The sequence below is a fragment of the Podarcis pityusensis genome (assembly GCF_964106645.2).
Source record: "Podarcis pityusensis genome assembly, chromosome: 8".
NCBI classification, from domain to species: domain Eukaryota; kingdom Metazoa; phylum Chordata; class Lepidosauria; order Squamata; family Lacertidae; genus Podarcis; species Podarcis pityusensis.
Genome location: NC_138033.1, coordinates 31,157,892 through 31,180,952, shown reverse-complemented (window position 1 = coordinate 31,180,952; position 23,061 = coordinate 31,157,892). Strand labels below are relative to the sequence as shown.

The following is a 23,061-nucleotide window of genomic DNA, read 5'->3' as shown; positions in this document are numbered from 1 at the left end:
CCCCACCCTGACTTAGCAGCAGTGGGGAGGGGGGCTATGACACTGAGCGGCCCATCAAACTTCATTGGCTTCTCAAAGTGGCCCTCCTGGAAAATTAGTTGCTGAACAGTCCCTGAGAGGAGTTGGAAGACAAGAAGGATATTCCAAAGCAGGAACAGATAGCAATATTTATTTATTTTATAGTGAATTTGAGGATCAGAGGTATTAGTAATGGAGCATAGTCCTCAGCAGTCGTGTCAAAGGGCCATAAGGACTTCATAAAGCAGTGAACAAGGTGGAGAGAGAACGTATTCTCACATGCCAATCTGCCTGTACCTTGAGATCATCAGAGGAGGAGTGACTGCTTGCCCCTGTGCGAGAGGAAGTACAAAGCACCAGAATCCACGGAAGGGCCTTTTCAGTGGTGGTTCCATGTCTGTGGAAGATTCTTCCTATGGAGGTGAGTCTAGCGATGTCAATGTTTTCTTTTAAAAAACAAGCAAAAACATACCTCTTCCAGTAGCCCTTTGGATGAAATGATGATTGAAATAATGAATTATTTGAAGATGATGCCTGTTATGAATCATCCAACTGCTCTGATTTCTTTGTTATACTATGTTATGTACTTACATACGTTGTGTTGTTTATTATGCTGCAATATTATAAAAGGTTCTCTGGTCTTTTGAAAAAAGGGGGTATGATGTAAATTTCTTAAATAAATACATAAATATGAACCATTACTCCCACCACCACCACTACATGTAGCCTTTGTTAGAATTCCTGCTCCGTGATTGCAGTCATGGGATTTTTGTCTATCACATTACGGTATATGTTTTGACTCCACAAAATGGGAAGTGATGGAGACAGGATGTTTGTGTTACTGTGTTCCGTGAAGTGGGACTATTGTCATTTGTGTTTTCTCTTTGCTGTCTGATGCTAGTGAGAGAGGGAGCCATGTTGCAGTGCTCCGTGTGTGTTTATATGTAAATAAAGTAGATTAGCCAAAATGCTGAGTTGCTGAGGTCTGTCACACATGATGCACAAACTCTGTGGATACCTAAGTGTGCCAGTGTCAGTTGGCATCGGTCACTGTGATGTTCGGGCTGAAGAAAGCTTATGAAGCTCCCGAACGATCGACCAGGAGGGAGGGAACATGCCACTTGGGCACGTGTCTCTGCCAGGGTCCTACTTGAGTGTAGGCTGAACTCCTGACAGCCTTGTCTCATTCCTGTCTCAGACACACCTGGATTTCCTCCTTCCTCTATGATGCATCAGTTGTTGCTGTTGGAACTCCACAACCACAACACAGGGCAGTTTATTTGTGTTTAATAATTAACAATCATCTTCCCGAGGCCCCCCTGAAAAGAAGGTTTCAGCTATCAACGGCAAAACTAGCAACCAGCCGGCGAAGTTGCCTGTCCCTCTCTCTCTGCGCATTTGCCTGCCCATCTAATGAGCACAGAAGCCTGCCGCTGACCCAGCTCACTGCCGCCTTTTCCGCCTCTCCGTTAATTAGTCTAACTCAGCACAGTGACTCAGCGACACAGCCTAGGGACATGTATAAATAATTACAAGAATAGGCATGAAATTTAAAAATGATAAAAAGAGCCATTATTTTCTGGGAGACAGCCCATGGAGAGAGGGAGAGAGAGGCCTCATCAGAATTTGCCTGCAGCTGGAGAGAACAGCTGTCCCAGGGATGAAAAGGCTTGCGGTCCAGAAGTGGCTCATCATCCAGCAAGTGATCGTCCCTCCCATCCTGGGCTGCAATCCTCAGGACCCTGCAGGTTTCGTATTGTTGCAGAAGGGTCTGTGAAGAAGGGGTTTAAAAATAATAATTAGATAACTGCATGATAATAATAATAATAATAATAATAATAATAATAATAATTTATTTATAACCTGCCCATCTGGCTGAGTTTCCCCAGCCACTCTGGGCGGCTCCCAATCAAGTGTTAAAAACAATACAGCATTAAATATTAAAAATTTCCCTAAACAGGGCTGCCTTCAGATGTCTTTTAAAAACAGGATAGCTGCTTATTTCCTTGACATCTGATGGGACGGCGTTCCACAGGGTGGGCGCCACTACTGAGAAGGCCCTCTGGCTGGTTCCCTGTAACCTCACTTCTCGCAATGAGGGAACTACCAGAAGGCCCTCGGCGCTGGATCTCAGCGTCTGGGGCTGAATGATGGGGGTGGAGATGCTCCTTCAGGTATACAGGACTGAGGCCGTTTAGGACTTTAAAGGTCAGCACCAACACTTTGAATTGTGCACTTAGTGCCTTTGATTGTAGGATGTGAGCTTCACAAGTGCCCAAGTCATCTGCAGGTGGGGGGGGGGTATCCCAGACCTACACTGTTTGGCGCTGGAGAGAAAACAGAAGGGGAAGGAGGGAGGTCTAATGAGCAATGGAGAAGGCTGTCAATTTCAGGTCCTTTCAGTTTGCCAGCCTTGAGTTCAGTTCTCCCCATGCCCACATCAGTTTATGATTTACTTATTTTTGAAAACCTTGTAAAAATTCATCAGCATTTTGCTGCGAATTTCTTCTAAGAGACATGTTTTTCCATGCAATTTTGCCAACTATGCGCACCTTTGCAAAGCATTCTCCCCTAATGTAATTACCTTTTGTATGCTGTTGTCTCTAGTATTTGCATTTACATGGCAAACTTTAGCCTAGTATATACATTTTTGCACACATTATTTGGCTGGAAAACTGCACTGCAGAATCCAGAGAAGTGTGAATTCCCAAGGATGACCATGTTTCGGTTTGCATATTGTTTCGGAAGGTCAAATGAGGTAGGTTTGCCTTTAAATGCGGACCGATTTGAATTCCTCCCAGCAGAGACTTTTCCTTCTGACTCACCACCTGATGGATTTAGGGTGGAAGTCGAGATGAGCAGGTTCCCCCCCCCCCCCATTTCATTTCTTGATTGCTTTGTGCATTTCCTGCTCTGTCTCTTGCCCCACTTCTCTGGAATTCTCGCTGAACTAGAAGAATCTCTAAAATTAATTCTGGAACAGCAGCATGTGCACTTTCCTGCCGCTTTCAATCCCTTCTGTTCATTTGCACTACCCCCCCCTTCTTTGCATGCCCGATGCACATTGGTAATTTATTCCCACATGGAATTCAGCAAAGCTCAGCATTGTACTACACACAACTATTTTCCTGCAAACCTATGACTTTTGTGTAGGAAAACCGTCAGTTCACAGTCATGTGTGACAGAAACATATAAATATTTGCCAAAGTTAACAAATGCACACACAAAATTTTCTAAGCAAAAGTCCTGTCTCTAGGAGACCTGACTCCCACCAATTTCAGTGGCAACCACTTACAAAATAGTTACTGTAAAGATCTCTACTCTTTTTGTAGATTCTCAGTCATTTAAGTCACAGCTCAGGACTTGCACAGTTTATCTTTGGCCTGACGATAGAAAAGCAAGTCTAGGGGAACAGACTAGGTTGATGTCTGCTGTTTCCATGAACTCTTCTCATTGTGAGATTTTTGTAGGTGAGAACCCGGAGACTGAGATGGTGGGTATGTCAGAAGAAAAATACATCTATCTATCCTCATATCTATCTATCTATCTATCTATCTATCTATCTATCTATCTATCATCTATCTATCTATCATCTACCATCTATCATCTATCATCTATCATCTATATAATCAATGCATTATTATTCTGACACACCCTGTAACATTTTAATATGTAACTCTGTATTTTTGTAATGTTTGGTTGGCTATTGTTGCTTCAGGTTTTTGTACAGCTTAGATATATTTTTAATATATTAAGCTATGTCCTGTCTCAGGATGGAACAAGCAGTATAGAAACCAAACAGTCAGTCTTCACTTTGTCATTCACTCCATTGGAAGGATGGAAACACCTGTGGGTGTGTCGGATGCAGAGAGGAGAACTGAGAGTTGTTGTTTTTTTCTAGGAGCAGAACACTCAGGCTATAACTCCTCTGAGAGCCCACCATCCCAAGCCCATTAAGCCATTGCTCCATCACGCCTTTCCAAGGGGACTGGACGTCACTTCCCTTAACTCAGTGTGGGTCTCTGTAACCCCCAAGCGAACGGAGCCAGCAAGGCCTCAGGGATGCACAGAGAAGTTCAAACCCGGAGAAAGTCAATATTTAATTTCTGCCAGCCTGTGAAATATCATTGATTCGTGCTTGGGGTAGCAGAGGGGTGAGGTGGATTTGGGGAGTGTTTTCTGGCAGGGAAACTTTGCAGAGGCAAGAAAAGATGCGGAGGTTTAATTAGGCCGTGCAGTTGCCTGGGGGTGGGCATGGGGTGGGGGAAGCTAACTTGAATCATGGGCTACTGAGAAACATGTCAGTATAATAAACATTTGTTACTGGCCTTGTACAGCACAAACTGTTCAAACAACAAGCACTGAATACCGTCCGATGGAATAACACGTTGTGCAACTGCCGTGAATACTGAAAAGCAACAATCACTGCATACTGTACTATATATACCAGGACAGCAGGGGCTAGCTAGGGGCCATCTAATCTTGTCACCCTATTTGAAGGTAGCAAAGTTGGGGGACGGGGCATAATTTTGGTGGTTTGGAGGTATGCGGGAAGGAAAGCCATCACAGCTTCCTGACATTCATAATGGTGGCTGATGCACCATTTCCCACCCCTCAAATTCCCCTCAGAAAAGCACATTTATCCATCTGAGGGGATGGGGGGGGAATGGAGGTTGTTGAATGGCTAGGGAAGAGTAGCCACCTCCCACTTCAGAGGCAAAGAGGAGTCTAACGATGGTTTCGGTGTGGCGCTTCGGCCTGTTGGATTGAAGGAGCAAACCAACATGGCTGCCTAATGAAGTCATTTTTCCCTACTTCAACAAATGCATTGGGGAAAATCCTGTCAGCAGCCAAATGAGGATTTATCAGATCTGATGCATCACCTTTCCTTAAGCACGTCAAACCGTGACAGAAGAATGTGCCAGCCTCTTGCTACTGCTGGCGGGAGCCTAATTAAGAGAACTGACGGCTGGCTTCTGCGTCCCTGATGGGCTTGGGCAGAGCCCACCTGGGCCCAGTCATCAGATCCAGGCTGCAGAATTCATATTTAGCCCTCTTCCTGCCCTGGGGGGAGAGGTTCGTTTAGCCGATGATGCAAGGGGAAAGAATAAAACCCAACCAACTTGTGGATGTTGACCTTTGCAGTGAAAATGGGACCCCTTTCCTTCCTGAGCAGCTCAGTGTCTCAGCTTCCCCCTCCCTGGCTCTCCTTGACACATTGCCTTCCGGAAAACTCTCCTGTCACAATGAACTCATCACCACCCCCTTCTTGAGTTCGTCTTCTTTTTTAAAAATTGGCTTCCTATCATACTTGGCATCAGCCTCCAGCTTCTTCATTCTTTTAAGAAGAGAAGCCTCCTGCATTTCTATTGCTGCCTATAGCTCGATTCGCATGTAAACAGAGCGGCGTGGGCGACACTTCCCTGTAGCTCCTACCCACATCGCTCAGGCCAGGCATGGGAGGAAGAAGCCATGAGGGAAATCTCTCCCACCCCTTGAGTGTCCCTTGGGCTCCTCATTGCCATATCTACTCAGCATGGATGATGGGAACTAGCCTGGGCAGAAACTGTCTATCTCTGTGGCCACCCAGCCCAAGCCTGGTTGGCAGACCAAATAAATAGGACAAAGGAAGCTGGCCTGTTAGGGCAGATGGCGCCAGTGCCCCACCATTCCCACTTGCCTGCCTTGGATGGCCGAATGTTCTTGTTTCCACAGTGCAACCAATACTTTAAGAATTTCCCATTTAAAATGATAATAATAATGCGTCTGAATTTCGTACACAGCATTGTGCCTGGGAAATTTGTTGCATTTTTCATTTGCTTCTAGTCAGGGGTGCCATCTTGGAGTGGGGAGGGGCCAAGGGACTGCCAAAATTTTCAAGGAGGGGGCCGGCCCCCTCAATATTGTTCAGCGACTTGCACTCAAGCCACGCAACGTGCTCACGTCTTGCGAGCAAGTGGAAGAAGGCGGTGTGCCTGCTTCTAGTTCTTCCTGGCTTTTTACTCATTTGAGTTAATCCTCTACTGAAAAAAAAAGCACTGCAAAAAATTGCGGGAGGCAGCTACCTTAATGCACTCTTTGGTATGATTCAAGATTCCTTTGGTGTGGTGTTTCACCAATATGTGTGCCAGCAGTCCTAATGGTGACTTGGTAAGGCACCACAGGGGGGGAAATGAAACCCAATTTGATGTGATTGTACCTACAGATTTTTCAAGATTCTATTTGTGTTTGGTTTCCACCAAAACGCAGAAGCAAATGTATGCACCCCAGTGCTTTATTTGTGATGATACTCTCTGGCATGAAGTGCCTTCACTTCTTTAATTATTTTTTTTTTGCTGCTCTTGACAGCCATTAAATGCTGGCACCCATGGTACTTGATCAAGATATAAGTACCAGCAGCTTGTGATTTGTTTTTTTAAACCAAAAAAAGCACCGAGTTAAACACACAAAGGATCTTGATGCTCTCATAGTAGGATTGCATCACTGCTGGCTTTCTAGCAACAGTAATGTGGAGGTGCAGGAAAGATGCAAATGAACAAGGGAGGCGGCAGCTCTGCAGCAAACGGTCCATGCTCTAATTTTAGAATTAATCTTAGACATCCTAGTTAAACCAGAATCCAAGAGGAGCAAAGCACAGGGCAGAGCGAACCAGGGGAGCAATAAAAGAAGAGAAAAGGAGATGTCCTCCCATCTCTAAATGCAGGAATTTTACTGCATCCCCATAAAACAAGAGCCTTTAATATAACAATCGCCTTTAATTCACCTCAAGCTATTCACAGTAGCAAGGAGCTGATAACTGGGAGCCATTTAAAAGGCAGTTGGCAATGCAAGGGTTGGGAGAGTTCCTGGAGACTGGAGTTGTTCCAACAAACTCTAACGTGTTGGTTAGATTCCCCCAGCTGGGTGCCCTCCGGCTGGTCTGCCTGGGGTTGATGGGAGATGTAGTCCAAAACATCTGGGGGGCACCAGGTTGTAGGAAGCTAACCAGACTTGACCCTCACATCCCAAAGCAGGGTGGGTTGACAGCCAGAGCTTCATTCCTTTAGTGATGATGTGATGAATTTAAAGAGGCAGCGTTCTGTCTTGTGACCATGCACTGCTGCTGTTGAAAGCACTCCAGACCGAGTCCTGTTCCCTTCTTCAGCGGTGAGAAGAATAATAGCCTCGTTCCATTGTAGGCGGGCTGCTGTCGTTTGGGTTGTTTGGATCAGGCCCACAGAGATGTTGTCTTGGTGGCAGCGCTAGGAATTGCAGCTCACATTTATTAACGCTTTATTAATATTTCAGGAATGGGTCGGGAGTCTGAGCCACTTTCTCTAATAACTTTTTATAATGCATAATATAAAATGCATTGGCCATAAATCACCAGGCGGTCACACCTTGGCAGGCTGCTATAGTGTGTCTAATCAGCTATTGACAAGGTTTTAACAATTTATGGCGAGGGTGTGTGGGCTTAAAAAGGGATTATTCAGGTTATTACGAGTGCCACATTTCAAGCTTGGCCAGAAGCACTCTGCTCGCCTGGCCAGTTTTGACTTGGGACTTCCGGGGGCTTCAAGTATGAACCTTGAATCAAGCGTCCAGATCATAATCTTGTTCCACCCACTCTGGAACTAAAACTTCTGAACATTCTCTGGGGGGAAACAATGAATGGCAAGCCTTACTCCTGCATAGCTCACACAAACTTTACACACTTCTCTTATGGCCTGTGCAGTAACCTCTTACATTTCTGCATCTTGAGGGCATTTGAGGTTGCTCTTGAGGGCACAAGGGCAGGGCCAGTTAAAAGGTGGCAACCCTAGAAGCAGAATGCAGTCATTTCTGTGATGGGACTGGAGCAGGAAGACTCCACTTTGGAAAAGCTGCCCCGTTGCTCCATACTGTAACAGGCATTTGACTGTTCTGAGCACATTACCTTATTATCCTGCCATGATCTTTACATCAGCCCTGCAAGTTGGGTGGGTATTACACCCATGCTGCAGACAGGAAACTGAGGCTAAGAGACAGTGGCCCTCCAGACCTTTCTATGCAGCCCCAGCCCCTCCATCCTCCCTGCAGCCACTCTTTGAGTGGCTGAAACTACTTCCTGCCTTGCCAGAGGACAGAGAGGGGTGGCAACAAGCCTGCAAGCCAAAAGTAAGATACGCATTTGTTGCTCTACCCATTTTGGCCTCTGTACCCTGCCCGCTACTGGCATGTGGCCCCCAGAAGGTGGTCTAGAAGTGAATGTGGCCCTCAGGATGGAAAACTTCCCCACCCCTGATCTAGAGCATGGGTAGGCAAATTAAGGCCCGGGGGCTGGATCCAGCCCAATCGCCTTCTATATCCGGCCCATGGACAGTCCGGGAATCAGCATGTTTTTACATGAGTAGAATGTGTCCTTTTATTTAAAATGCATCTCTGGGTTATTTGTGGGGCATAGGAATTCGTTCATTTTTTCCCCTTCAAAATATAGTCCGGCCCCCCACAAGGTCTGAGGGACAGTGGACCAGCCCCCTGCTGAAAAAGTTTGCTGACCCCTGAGCTAGAGCACCTGCGACACTGAGTTTCAATGGAGGGGGGTGCCCCAGTTTTATCATTCATAGTTGTACTCCTATGCATGTTTACACAGAAGTAGCTGTGATTCCTGCATTGCAGGAGGTTGGGCTGGATGACCCTTTGGGTCCCTTCCAACTCTATTCTATTTTTCTATTACAGTGGTACCTTGGGTTACAGCCGCTTCAGGTTACAGCTGCTTCAGGTTACAGACTCCGCTGACCCAGAAATAGTACCTTGGGTCAATAACTTTGCTTCAGGATGAGAACAGAAATCGGGAGGCCCCATTAGCTAAAGTGGTACCTCAGGTTAAGAACAGTTTCAGGTCAAGAACGGACCTCCAGAACGAATTAAGTTCTTAACCCGAGGTACCACTGTATTCTATGTCCTATCGAATTCAGCAGGACCTGTGTGTACAAGAGTGCCATTTCAGTCTGTTTCTCAGCCGCTATGCCTACAGCAGCATTTTGCAGCCGTGCAACTGTTTTAGCTCTTTAATTCACAGAAACACACACAGAAATTAATCAGGCACAATTTCCTCTCCTAGATCGGAACATGAAATAAACCGGAGAGAAATCCGGGCGGCAATTTGACAGCACGGCGGTTCTGCGCACGAGGTCCATGCTGAAAACTCAATCAGGTTTTGTCATTTGAACATATTGTCTCCCTATTTGGTTCATTTCCATGCTGAGGGGGCCTGGTTTGGAGTTGATTGGAAATAATACATCCCTCTGGGCTCCGCATGTCACCCAGAAATTGCTGTGGAAAGATTCGAGTTGGTGTGTGTGGTCTGATAGCGCCTCCTCAAAGAGGGAGGGAGAGACGGGAAGGGGGAAGGCAAGCGGGGAGCAGGCAGGTGGATCTGATCCCTCTACATGGCAGTCACACAGCACCAGCCTAAGCAGATTTACTCAGGAGTAGGGACGGATGAGAGCATCTGCTTCAGATTGTCTCTGTTTCTCGTTTTTCCCCAGTCTTAAGCACAGTTCACCACATTGCACTTTATGTTACAAAAAAAGAGAGAAGTCCTCAAGAAAAAAAAAAATTCAGCCTTTTAGTACCCAATATACTTTTACCCAATATATATACAAATTACAAACACCCTTCTCTTGAGAAGTGATGTGGCTCAGTGGTGGAGCATCTTCTTTGAATGCAGAAGGTCTGAGTTCAATTCCTGGTACTGCCAGACAGGGCTGGGAAAGATTCCCTGCTTGAAATCCAGGAGAGGCACTGCCAGTCAGTGTGGACGATACTGAGCTAGATAGACAAATGCAGCTTCCCATGTTCCCTTTTTGTGTGTTCTTGTCACTGATTTATGCATATTTATGCACACTTTCTCCTAATCCATGCATTTTTCTTCACCTTCCTTTGGCTGAAGAACTGTGTAACGAAGTTCAGGGGAGCGCCGTTTCCCACAGAGAGTGGTATTCTGGCCTGTGTCATTTCAGGAAGCGCATAGGGAGGCAGAATTTGTCAAAACTGAATTTATCCTCTATCTTATTCAGGGCGAGTGAGGTCCTCTGAGCTCAAGGGGGCTTATCCCCAAGGAACTGCATGTAAGATTTCAACCTTCAAGCCACTTATGGCCACTTCACACATGATACTCTTGTCTTGCATGTGCACTTAAAGACTGCCGACTGTAAATGCAACAAAGGGCATATTTTTGTGCATATGTTTGCTTCAGGTACAATTCGTGGGAGAAAAGCCTGCCTTTGATACCATGTAAGGCCTGATGCGGCCGAGACCTCCTAACTGAGTCATCACCTTTCCCTAGAAAGTAAGAAGCCAGCTATATTACTGGCCTCCAAATTCCCAGGGTTCGTGAGGGCCATTCTCTTGCTCCAGCGGGCTTGCCTCTATAAAACAAGAGAGACCATTCTAAAGCCTCGGCCATTAAAAAAACAAGGACCCTCTCCTTATCTTAGCCTTGGATTATATAAAAACATCAATATTCTTGTGCGTTAATAAAACAGGATGGATTAAAAGTCAAGTTTAAATTATTAATTAATTAATTCCCCTTCTCCGTCAACGTCTCTCTTATCTTAATATTAAAGCAGGCAGGCAGACCTGCAGAACACTGAAAAGTGTGTGTGTGTGTGTGTGAGAGAGAGAGAGAGAGAGAGAGAGAGAGAGAGAGAGAGATTCTCCACTCGCATATTTTTAATCCTTTCTCTCTATCACTCACTGCCTGTGTGAAGACCTTGGGGTTCCTTGGTTACTATCTAAGTCAGGAACTCGGAGCCTGTCAACAGGCTCTGGCTGAGCGGGTGCTTCAAAGAACTCATTGGCTCTTCGCATTTTTCATGGCCCACCGAGTCCAGTATCCTGTTCTCACAGTAGCTGACCAGATGCTCCTTTGGGAAGCCTGCGAGCAGGACCTGAGTGCAATAGCACTGATCCCCACCCAAATTGTGATTCCCAGCTACAGTGGTATCTCGGGATGCGAACGGGATCCGTTCCGGAGCCCCGTTCGCATCCTGAATGGAACATAAGACCCGAAGGCACGCGTGCGCGGGTCACGTTTTGCAGCTTCTGCACATGCGCGTGACATCATTTTGAGCGTCTGCGCATGCGCGAGTGGTGAAACCCAGAAGTAATGTGCTCTGTTACTTCCGGGTTGCCGTGGAGCGCAACCCAAATGCGCTCAACCTGAAGCACATTCAACCCGAGGTATGACTGTACTTGTATTCAGAGGCAAATATTTCCTCCAACCGTGATGGTAGAACACAGCTGTCAAGGTTTGCAGACATTGATAGCAGCCTCTTCCATGAATCTGGACACTCCTCTTTGAAAGCCATTCAAGTTGGTGGCCATTGGCTACATCTTGCAAGAACCAATTCCATTAGGTTAACTGTGCAGTGCGTGAAGAAGTTATTGGATCTTCCAACTTCAGCTTCTTTTTTTATTTGTTGATACTTATTCAGATACACAGAAACACATACCCATTGAAAACTATCTTTTTATATAAAATACGGAGATAAAACAGGTACTTAATAAAAAAGGGGGGGCAATGCCACAAGGAAGAAAATACAAGAAAAGGAGAAATCTAAAAAAGGAGAAAGTAAGAGAAAGGGGAAAGGGGGGGGCGGGTTAAAGAAAGATCAGCTTCATTGGATGTCCATGAGTTCTAGTATTTTGAAAGAGGGAGAACAACTTTATCCACGCCATGCATAATTTTATAAAATTCACTTCTTACTGGCCTCTTTCAACTAAAAAGTCCTCATAAGGAAGTCACTCCTTCCCCATGATAATTCTGACCACCCCTTTTCTGCACCTTTTCCAATTCTACAATACCTACGGGATTCCTACGAGATTCACACTAGTCACTAGTCCATGAAGGGACGTTGAAATGGTGTTCCTCTGATTGTCCTTGTTAAAGGCTAAATACAGGTTGATGGACGGTCATCTTGGTCACCTGGGATGTCTCACAGGCCAGACTATCCAGGCCAGGCTCCCACAAAATGCTCCTTGCCTATCCTGGGTGAGCACTGGCTTGGAGCTAACATATTAAAATTCTCTTTGTTGTAAACACTGGCATCTGACAGCTGCCTGAGCATTCATTTTCAAAGTGGGGGGTTTCATCTCTTCTGTGGCTTCTCTTGCTGCCACCATCCTTAGCATATCCAGCTAAGCACTGGCACCTTTTGGGGCATCTTCAGCCTCGACCTATTGGCCAGGTATGAGGCACACCTGGTCCACTGCCTTCCAGAAATTGCCTGCCGCAAACTTATCTCTCAAAGCTCAATTGCAGAGATGGAGAGAGAAGGAAACGATAAGGCTACCCCTCCCCCCCACGTTTCTCCATCCTCCCACCTTGATGCAAATCAGTAATCCGCTGCTGCCCCCTAGTGGCTCTTGGGGGCAAATGCAGCCGCTAGCACAGGGAGAAGACCCTCAGCTCAGATGACTGATTCAATGGGCTTCCGTCATTCCTACAGCTGCAGGTTCATTTCAGAGAGCAACCTAGAGCAGGCTGCGTCAACATGCAGAGGCTTTCCCCTGCCTGGTCATTTCCACCACTAGCCTCCAGATAAAAATTAACCCCCCCCCCCAAAAAAACCCCAGTTATTTACCCTTGGGGTTCAACATGTCCCTTTCTCACCTCGCTGCCACTATCAGGGTGAAAACGTCATAAGGTGGGTGATCTTGAGCTGGAAAGAGAGAGGGAGGGAAAGTTTGGAAGAGACTGTCTGTCTATGTGCGTGCGTGCCTCTGTCTGCCATTCAGATTTGCAGCCCATTCAGGTTGCTTAGTATTTATAAAAAGAAAAAAGAAACAACTCAGAAAAGAGGATCACAGGTCTACATTTGAGCTGTCGTAGTCCAGCTGAAATCTTTGGGGACCAGCAAAGGGCAGACTAGGTGAATGTACCAGCCCTGCCCAGGCTCCATGGTTCTCAATTTGCTCTCTGTTTGCTGTGAATGCAGTTGGGCTTTGGATGAAAGGCTGCTAAGGGGCCAGGATGCCTGGTTGTTGTTGTTGTTTAGTCGTTTAGTCGTGTCCGACTCTTCGTGACCCCATGGACCAGAGCACGCCAGGCACTTCTGTCTTCCACTGCCTCCCGCAGTTTGGTCAGACTCATGCTGGTAGCTTCGAGAACACTATCCAACCATCTCGTCCTCTGTCGTCCACTTCTCCTTGTGCCCTTAGGATGCCTGGTTAATTTCAATGGTAAAATTCCCCTGCTAAAGCTTTACATTCTCAAAAACAGGGACTCAGTCCTTGGGGAGGGATGCCAGAAGGCTGTGAATTTTGTCCTTCATTCATCACATGCAGTGCTGTTTCCATTCCGCTGCAGTTCGGGGGGAAGGGGACTGTAATTTTTGCTATGGTGGAATTTTACATAACTAATAGTTGTGCTATGTTTCACACCATTTGTTTCAATGCAAAGGAACCAGTATGCAAATTGGAGGAGGATACATCAATTATGTATTGTTACATATCATTTGCAAACTGAAAACAACAGCAATGAATATTAATCATGTTTGCTGGATTGAGATCCATTTTGGACATGGGATGAATCGGCAGACTCTGGCAATTTCTGCTCCCATTTCTGTTTTCACTGTAATGCTCCAACATCTCCTTGCCCTTGTGTGAGTTTCTTTGTCCCAGCAATTGTAGGTATGTAACTGAAACCTGCACCACACCTAGGAGAGGGCCTAATCCAGCATTTCTCCCCTAGTCTTACTACCTGAGCTTTAACCTGGGATGGGGTCAAGGGCCATACTCCCTTCTGAGCAACCTTCCAGGGGCCACATGCCAGAGGTGGGCACTGCCAGAGGCAAATATCGCCCGTAAGCTAGTTTCCACATACACGCGTATGTCCCTGTCTCTCCTTTATCCAGGCATGCAAGAGGCATCTTCAGAGGTCTAGGATACATTCCAGCCAGGCAGAAATGCTCCAGGAGACTGCAAAATAGGGTCTGTGAGGGGAATGGCCTGGAGACAGACCCAAGGACCACATAGAGTGGCTTGGAGGGCCACATCTAGCCCACAGGCCTGAGGTTTCTCTCTCTCTCTCTCTCTCTCTCTCTCTCTCTCTCTCTCCCCCCCCCCCCATTTTAACCAGAGAGGCCTCTATTTTCTTTCTCTCCCTATTAGTTTTCCTCTCCACTTCTCTGGGTATCCAAAATGTATGCACTTGAATAAATCATCTAGCGGTAAATATTGCTAGTATTTTGTATGTTGTTCCTTAGGGGGTTGGGTGGGTAGGCTTGGCTGCGGTGTTATTTTATATTATTAATGCTGGTAAATTGCAGCATACTGCTCAGAAATATTATTTTAAACTTTATATATAATTCATAGGTCTTTTGCAGTATTTTGGAAAATTTCTCAATTAATAATAGAGCGATGGGGGATTCAACTTTCTGCATGCAAACCTGGTTCGGAGATTGCCATCAGCCCCCAGGCCCTCCTGGATTTGAGTCTTGGCTTGAGGGAAAGCTCTTCTCTGGACACCAACCTGCTGTGAACCCCTAGCCGTCTTGCATAAGTTGGGGTAATGTTGGATTCCCAGCTCCCATCATCCATGACCGCAGGCTGGGACTGGTGGGAGTGGGTGTGTAAGAACATTGGGAGGGGGCTTAGGCTTCCCATCCCTGGTTCTACTACACTGGAAGGAAGTGGCAAACTTAGCAAACTGGGGCTGGGAGACAGCAGGTGAGCTGGAGTTGCTGGTTGCTGGGTTTTCTCAGTGCAACCATGTTGCTTCCTGAGGTGGGTGGGGCAAGAGGCAAAAAGTAGGTGGCACAATGGAAATAATTATTATTATTATTATTATTATTATTATTATTATTATTATTATTATTACCTCGCCCATCTGGCTGGGTTTTCCCAGCTACTCTGGGTGGCTTCCAACAAAATATTAAAATACAGTGGTCTGTTAAACATTAAAAACTTCCCTAAACAGGGCTGCCTTCAGATGTCTTTTAAAGATAGGATAGCTGCTTATTTCCTTCACATCTGAAGGGAGGGTGTTCCACAGGGTGGGTGCCACTACCGAGAAGGCCCTCTGCCTGGTTCCCTGTAACTTGGCTTAGCGCAGTGAGGGAACTCCCAGAAGGCCCTCAGAGCTGGATCTTTGTCTAGATAAACAGGGCTGGAGAACCACGTTCAGCCCCTGAGCCTGAAGTTCCCCACCCCTTATGTACTTAGGGCTGGTTCACAGGTACACAAGTACATCAACTGATTTCTCTCTGCTTATGGAGAGTCAGCTGAGAGTGTGAAGCTTTTGTGTGCTGAGATGCCACAAGGCCTCTTCCCACTTCCATACCTTTTTCATACTTTGGGCCTGGGCTGAAGTGTTTGGTTGTTGTTACAGATATATCTGAAGAAGTGTGCTTGCACACGAAAGCTCATACCAAGAACTAACTTAGTTGGTCTTAAAGGTGCTACTGGAAGGATTTTTTTTGTTTGGTTGTTGTTTGTCACCTTCCAACACGGGGTGGTTGAAGACATGCAAAAGGGAGTTTCGAAACCGTTCCAGTCTGCGTCGTCCGCGGAAATGGTCCCTGCCACCCACGCACAGCATTCGTGTACAATTTACATTTTGTCCCAGACTTTGCCGCATTAGCGCTGTGACTCGGCATGGCATCCTCACAGCCCCGCTGGGGGACGTTAGCTTTTAATCTTCATCTTTTCTTCGTTATATGGATGCCTCCTTCAGATCAGCTTCCAGGAATTTCTCCTCTCTGCTGCCTCTCTTCTTGCATACGGGAATTGGCCTTTGAAAAAGCAGCAGCAACTCAAACATTTCGCGCACGAGAAGAGAGAGGGTGTGCGTGTGCGCATGAGTCAGGCAGCCTGTGTGAGGAGGGGAGGAACATGGGGTGCCCTGGGCAGGAGGAAAGGGGGGGCAGTGTTGGCAAGTTCTGAAGGCTGGGGATGTCAGGGTGAGCATCTTGGCACACGAGTATCGGCTTGCAAGTGTGCCAGTTTGGCTACAAAAAGCTCCAGGAGCCAAACGTCAGCAACACTGGGCCTTCTGCTTCTTAATGTCCTTGGCCAGACTGTGGCCTTTTGCTGGGGAGTTGTGGATCTTGGCTGCAGATGGGAGCCTGTCTCGTGAGTCTGGCTCCCCCCACCCTCTCTTCACACAGGGAGACCAAGCCAGGCACAGCCTGGAGCCAGTCTCCTCCGCAAAGCAGCACTAGCAGTAGCAGGTCCTAGCTATTTTGGGCCCATTACTAGCTTTTTGTTCCTATTAAAACTTTCCCGCTCCAGTTCCCCATTCCTCTTTTACTTGCAATCCGTGCTTGGGTGTCTCGTGCTGAAGAGCAGCCTCTGCCTGTTTGTCAAACGTCTGGCCTCCTTTTCTAGCCCTTTCGTCCCTTCCCCACACTTCTTCCTCCCCAAGCATTTTACCTGACCTGGGTCCGCTATGACAGGTTACAGCTTTCCAGGAGGCGGGGGGGGGGGTTGAATAGCTTGGCTGTCAAAGCGAAACACAACCCTCCCTTCTTTTCTTATGTAAACAAGTTTCTGGTATTTTGGAGCCTGAGAGTACAAAAGTGACCCTTGCCTACTCCACAAGCTGCCTATCTCCCAGCTATCCCTATTTAGACAGCCATGTGGATGTTGCGTCCTGAATGTTGTTTTCAATAGCGCAGGAAAGGTGCTCTGTACATGTTCAGAGGTACTCTTCTATCACTCATGGCTGAACCTCTGGCACTGGAAAAAAAGAACTTCCATGGCTTCCTGTTCTGCTGTCATGTGGTCTGAACCAAGAAGCTTCTTGGAATTTTCCAGCTAATTCTAAACAAAGTGGAAGGGAATCCCCTCCACTGATGCACCCAGAGAATGAGGTGGAGCATTCGTATGTCATCTTCTCTGTCTGGCCTCAGATTCCTCCAAAATTTCTTTCACAGGCTGAACAGGAAAAGATCAGGCAGCGAATAGGGTCATGAAAGAAAGAAGAGAAGGAAGGGGAAAATGAGCAGCACTGAAGTCTTCATAATGCACCTGTTAGTAAATACCCTTTTTAAGTCTTTGAAGTGATGCCACAAGTGGTCTGGGGATGGAGCCTAGTGAAGGTTGAGAAGGATCCAGTAACTGAGTTCAGTGCTACTGTACTGATCTACAATAAGAACATAAGAACAGCATCCTGTTCTCACAGCAGCCTCTGGGAAGCCCACAAGCAGGCCCTGAGCACAGCAGCGCTCTTGCCACTTGTGAATCCCAGCAACTGGTCCCTTGGACCTTCTTTCCAAAGCCCAGCACCTCTCTTACCTGGCTTTGGGAAGGCCATGCAAGGAGTGTGTGTGTATCAAATTCTGGCCTTGCACAGTGCACCATATTACCAAGGTCTGTCCCTGCCAGCCATTTCAGCTAGTAGCCCTTGTCCTCCATTACTTTGTGTGATCCCCTTTTAAATCTGCTCTGCCCTGGCCCAGCTAGAAATGCTTCACGGTCAACAAAAGCCCTGTTTAGGCCTTTCCTGCCTGGCTTTCCATCTCCTTCCAAACGGCCTTCTGCTTTGCTACTATCTTGGGTCCTACTCAGGCTGTCAGCACTGACCCTGTCCAGTGGGCCTTTGGAAACCACGTTCAGCCTTTTAGTCAATGGTCCCATTGCTACATCGACCCCGATCTTGGCTCTGTTTTGCCTTGTCTGATGCTGACAATATGGAATACTGGCAAAACTTTACAATATTCCGGAGAAACATTTCATTCACCGCTGAGCTTGGCGATCCAGCGAAACATGATGGGGATTCCAGGAAAACTTGTGATCTCCTTCCATGGCTGCTTGAGGCATGCCTCATTTTGCTTCCAGATGCAAATTGTGTGCAGCAACCAAATTCTCCTCCAAGCTTGAACATTTTTGCAACATGGCCGCTTCTGCAGAAGTGGGGCTAGTGGCACTTCCTATGTGTTCCCATGTGGGGCTCCTCTCTAATGACCTAAGAAGAATTCTCCCGAGTGAGTGGCTTTTTTGGGGGGGGGTGGAGGCCTCTGCAGTTGGCATGTAGCACTGAAGCAGCAACTGCTCCAGCCAAGAGATGAGCTTTGGAGCCCCTCAGGGACCTGGCAAGCGCCCAGGCAGGCAGCCGAGCAAGCAAGCAAGCAAGTGTGTGGGAGGATAAGATGGGACCTGACAAATGAAATGGCACCTTGTCTTGGTGGAAGATCACAGCCCCCTCTTGCACTGAGTGGGTTCTCTCTGAGAACAGGAACTTGGCCTCTATCTCGGGACATATTGCAGAGGGTGGCTGGAAGTGTGTGTGTGTGCATGTGTGTGTGTAGGTGTTTGGTTGGCATGGGAGCTGCATTTGGAACCGCACCGTGGGTAAGGAACTGGCGCTTGTTTTATTTGCTGGTTCGTGACTTGTATGCTCAGCAAGCCATGGCAGAGTGTGGAGAAAGATGTTGCGGTGGGAAGATGAGGGGCTGCTGAAACCCTTTTGTCTCCAGTGTCCTCAGTTTTCAAGACTCGCAATGAGCATATCACCCGCCAGTCGGAATCAAAACCAGCCTATTCAGAACTGTCTGATTAAGAGGGCATTTGCCCCAAAATATGTAATCTGTCTTTTTCAAACTAATGAACTGCAGTTTAGTAATATTTTTTTGTCCTGCTGTACTAGGGTTGCCATATTTCAAATAAGTTGAAATATTTCCAAAAAGTTGCCCAAAGTTGTTGAGATTTGGGGGCAAAATTGCAAAAAAAAAAAAAAGACACTTTTGAACTATTTTTAAGGAAAATTGGCAAAAACAACACTGTCAACATGGGTTGCCATGGATTTCCCCTGACATTTTGCTGATATCCGCCTGGACACTGCTTCCGACCACAGTATTCCAGATATGTCTGGGAAATTCTGGATGTATGGCAACCCTATAATGTCATGGTGAATGAATGCATGGTTGTATAGGAAATGCATGGTTCTCCCTGCTCCTTGCAAGCCTCGCAACCTAGATGCTCCCCCCACTCCACTCTTGAGCCTCTGGTAAGAGATCTGGTGGAGAATGACAGGGAGGCTCCTCTCCAGGTCTGCAAGGGCTCAGGCTGCAGAGAGGCCTTCGGTGCCCATTGTGCCTCCAGAGACAACAACAACAGGAGCAAAATGGAAACTAGAGATGTTTGGGGGTTTTTTGCTCCCGATTTGGTGTCTGTGCTCTTCGTGTGCTCACTGGGAATGGAACCCCAGGAAAACAGACTTTCTCCCCACGTCCTCAGTCTAGTGGGCAAACCCAGTTGGGATCCACATCTTCACCTGGCAAACATTCATCACTGATATTTCAAAGTGGTCCTCAGGGAGGGACAGATGAGCCTTATTTGTGGTTCCTGTCTGTTTCACAGCTGTTCATTTCTAAGTCCATTCCATTTCCAAAACAATCTGTGAATCTTTTAAAAACTGAAAAGCTCACATTACTTTTTTAAAATTAAATAAATAAATAGATGCATCTTACCCTAGAGTTATATGTTTTATCCAAAACACACTTTTTGGGGGTATGTGTTTGAATCAATAATCCATTTTTAAATATTTTGTATGTATTTAGAGCCCCAAACCAAAATGACAATTCAGAAAGAGTTCTGATGCATTTGTTGACCTGGGAAGTGTGAATCAAGTCTGCTATAAAAATGCAGAGCAAGTGAAATCCTTGAGTGTCCTTCGTGGTCCCTCATTAAAATTGCATAGTCCTGATCTTGCTCCTGGTTCCCTGACCCCAAGTTCTCTCAGATCAGGTCCAGGTCCTGCTGTTACAGGGGTACGAGATCCCAGGAATATGTTGGTGCTGGACCTAGTGAGATACAGGCCAGTCAAGCTTAGAGTTCCCTTTGCACCCAAGATAGGGAGCAAGTCCAGAGCAATGCTGCTACACAGAGCTGGAGTGGTTCTCCAGGATTTCTCAAAGGGGACATTCCCAGCCCTACCTGGAGAGGCCGGGGATTGAACCTGGAACCTTCTGTGCCCAAAGCAGATGCTCTACCACTAAGCTAGGGGCTTTCCCCTACCCTTCTGTCAAGAGCTTGAAGGTGGTTGCCAGGTTAAACACCTGCCTAATCTTCTGCATTAGGCCTGATTCCTAACAGCTTGAAACCAAGGGGCGCCTCTGGCACTGCATTAGAAGACTTGGAGATGTGTTTAAAATTATTTTCCCTGCATTATACTACTCCCTCCCCAGTGCAAACCAGCTCTCCAAGTCGAAGTGTCTGCCCACAGCCACAACCATTTTTGTGGTCCTCATGTCAATTGTGGAATTTGTGTGTGTGTATGTACATAAAAGCAATACTTATGAGTGTGTTTCTCTCGGTAGGGCTGCCAGGTCTCAGGGTTTGACTGGAGTTTCAGCTTCCTTCTCAGCAGTTCTAAGGAAAGAAGCCAAATCTTTGGCTGAGGGGCCAGAACTGATGTACCAGGCATAGTTTGCCTGTGGAATTTGCTCCCACAAGAGGTAATGGTGGCCCCCAGCTAAAAGAGGGTGAGAAAAATCCATGGAGGACAGGACTCTCAGTGGCTACCAGTCACGGCGGCTGGGTTGTTCCTACATTGTCAGAAGCATTGTGCCAGTGGTGGGGATCACAAGCCCTCTGCTACTCCTGTGAATTGGATCTCAGGGTCCAATTCCATCTTGTGTTCTCAAATTATGAAACTTGATCCCTGTTACTTTGTTTTTAAGTAAACATACTGTATTGTTATGAGTTTGTAGGTACCAGATCCCGCTAAATGCCTGGGTCCAATAGGGGTTAGAATTGAATCAAGGCAAATGTTAAAACATAAGCCGGGCTGATTTCCTGACCAGGAAATCACTTGGAGTGATGAGTCATTAGGAAAATAAAAGGAAGGTGATGACCCTGTGCCAGGCAGCAAGTGAGGGGCATGGCGTGGTGTGGCAGTTCCTCCTTCAGCTCAGTGTTTTAGAAGAACAAAAGTCAAAACTTTGGAGTTGGCTAGGATGTGACCTGGAGGGAAAAGGTTGCAGTCTGGTAAAGGCAGCAAGCTGGAAAGAGGGTCAGAGCTATGGCTGATGTCTTTCTGAATTTACAGCTGTAGCTATGGAAGAAGCAAGACCCTCTTGTAGTGCCATCTGAACGTGTGACCCAAGAGCTGCCCAAAGCTCACCTGCCATGTTGCAAAGGATGTTGGGTCCCAACACTGGTGGAGGAAGAGGAGTGCGGGGGGAGTGCACTGCCCCAGCAGCATGATCCCGGTGAGGTGCCATCGCGGCTGCTCCCCCACCCACACTGGGTGCCACGCCCCCAGGACGCGCACTACACCCCTGTGGGTGACACGCTATGCCCCGGGATGTGCGCCAGCCCCGCCCCACCTGCTTTCTGCCCCCCGGTGCTTGAGCATGAAGCTCCGCCACTGGGTCCCAACTGCCTCCAGATGCATATCCTTACAAAGTCCCCCAGGGTGTACTTCTCATGATTTCTTAGGATCACCCTGGGAGCAAGGCATAGGGCTCTCTGGGGGGACTCCCTTGGGCACCCATCTCTCTGGGGTGTGTCAGAGAGAGATCGTAGATCCATGGGAGAACCCATGCTGAGCAAGCAGAAGCTCTTAGGTTCATTCACTCCTTGGCATCTCCAAGTAGGGATGGGACACACCCCTGCCAGGTCCCTGGAGAGCTGCTTCCAACTGGTGGAGACAATACTCATTGGAACATTGGAGTCCTCATTACGTTGGGTCAGACCATTGTGCCATCTAGCTCATGACTGTCCACACTGACTGGCAGTGGCTCTCCAGGGTTTCAGGCAGGGGACATTCTCAGCCCTGCATGGAGATGCAGCCAGGGATTGAACCTGGGTCCTTCTACATGCAAGGCAGATGTTCTTGCCACTAAGCTGCAGTCCTTCTCCAGCTATATGGACCACAGATCTGACACACGCTAACTAAGCTTCCTGTGTTCTTTTTAAAGCATGCTTCGTGACTGAGACATATACTTGTTATCCTACAGGGAATCTCACCGAAACACAATATTGGCTGCAGCTCCATGTCAAGAACACAGTCGAAATCCTGGGTCTGCTGCCACGTAAAGTGCAGAATAGCTCATTGCCTGGCTTTCCTTTTACTCCCTCCCTCTCTTCCCCTCCCCCCATGCAAAAATATCTTTCTCTTCTTCAGCTGCTCCTCCTCGTCCATCATTCCTTGTGGCTTTCTCCCATCAGTTACTAATTATTCGTAACTGAAGCAGTTCTTTTGGGATCTTTTCCAATGGGCACCAGATGGAACGTTAACCCCCAAACCAGCACTGGCGAATCACACACAAATCTGCTTTTTAGTGGCATGGGGTGTGGGGTGAAGGGGGGGGGCAAAGGAGATAAATTAGTCTCCATAAATTGTTTTTAAATGACGCTCAGATATTCAATGACTGCATCTTTTGAAGTTTGCCTTCCTGTGCTGTGCTTGCGTTTTTGATATGGTTGGTTGGGTTTTAAAATTTAAATTTGAAAGGCATATCTGCCAATTCTGACTCTTCTTCCTCTCCCCCATTTTGTCTCTGTTTTGGAATGGGGGGGGCGATCATCTCTTCTCTCCATTTTGTCTATTTTTATCTTCTTGGTTGCAAAGAGTCAGATGGTCTTTTTTTTTTTGTCTTGGCTTATCTAGGGGGTGGGGAATCAAATGTAAAGCTTCAAAATTGATGTTTTCAGCTTGGCATTCAAATAGTTTTGTGTAAAGGGTTTGTAACTGAATTAGGCCGGCAGCCAAAGACTCCATTCCCATTTTTCATGAAAGAAAACAAACAACCCCCCAAGCTTCCCCAAAGAGATGTGTGTACAGACTGTTTCTGAAGATCAGTGAACGCTCCTTCCCCTTTCACTTCCCCCAATCCTCAATCTGACTGAGAAATCCTCTGGGCCTAAAATATAGGCAAGATTTCGTGTTTTGGAGATAAAAGATGCAATCTTTTACATAAGGCGGGTGTGCATATATGCTTTTTCTAGGGAAATTCCACAAGCAAACTTACCTATAATTCTGTTCTTTAGTGTTAGGTATATTATCTTAATACAAATTTCTTTTAAAATGTCTTAAATGTTATTATTTCAACAATGTATCCCCACTCATCT

The 23,061-nt window shown here is 46.8% G+C and overlaps 1 long non-coding RNA gene across 1 annotated transcript; it reads right to left on the bottom strand.

Annotated features, from left to right (window-relative positions):
- Window positions 1-1,289: 1,289 nt before the first annotated feature.
- LOC308482627 lies at window positions 1,290-2,662 on the bottom strand. The gene is made up of 2 exons (XR_013989363.1): window positions 2,603-2,662; window positions 1,290-1,789 (listed from the first exon to the last, which is right to left on the bottom strand). It is a non-coding gene; the product is annotated as an uncharacterized lncRNA (long non-coding RNA).
- Window positions 2,663-23,061: the final 20,399 nt, after the last annotated feature.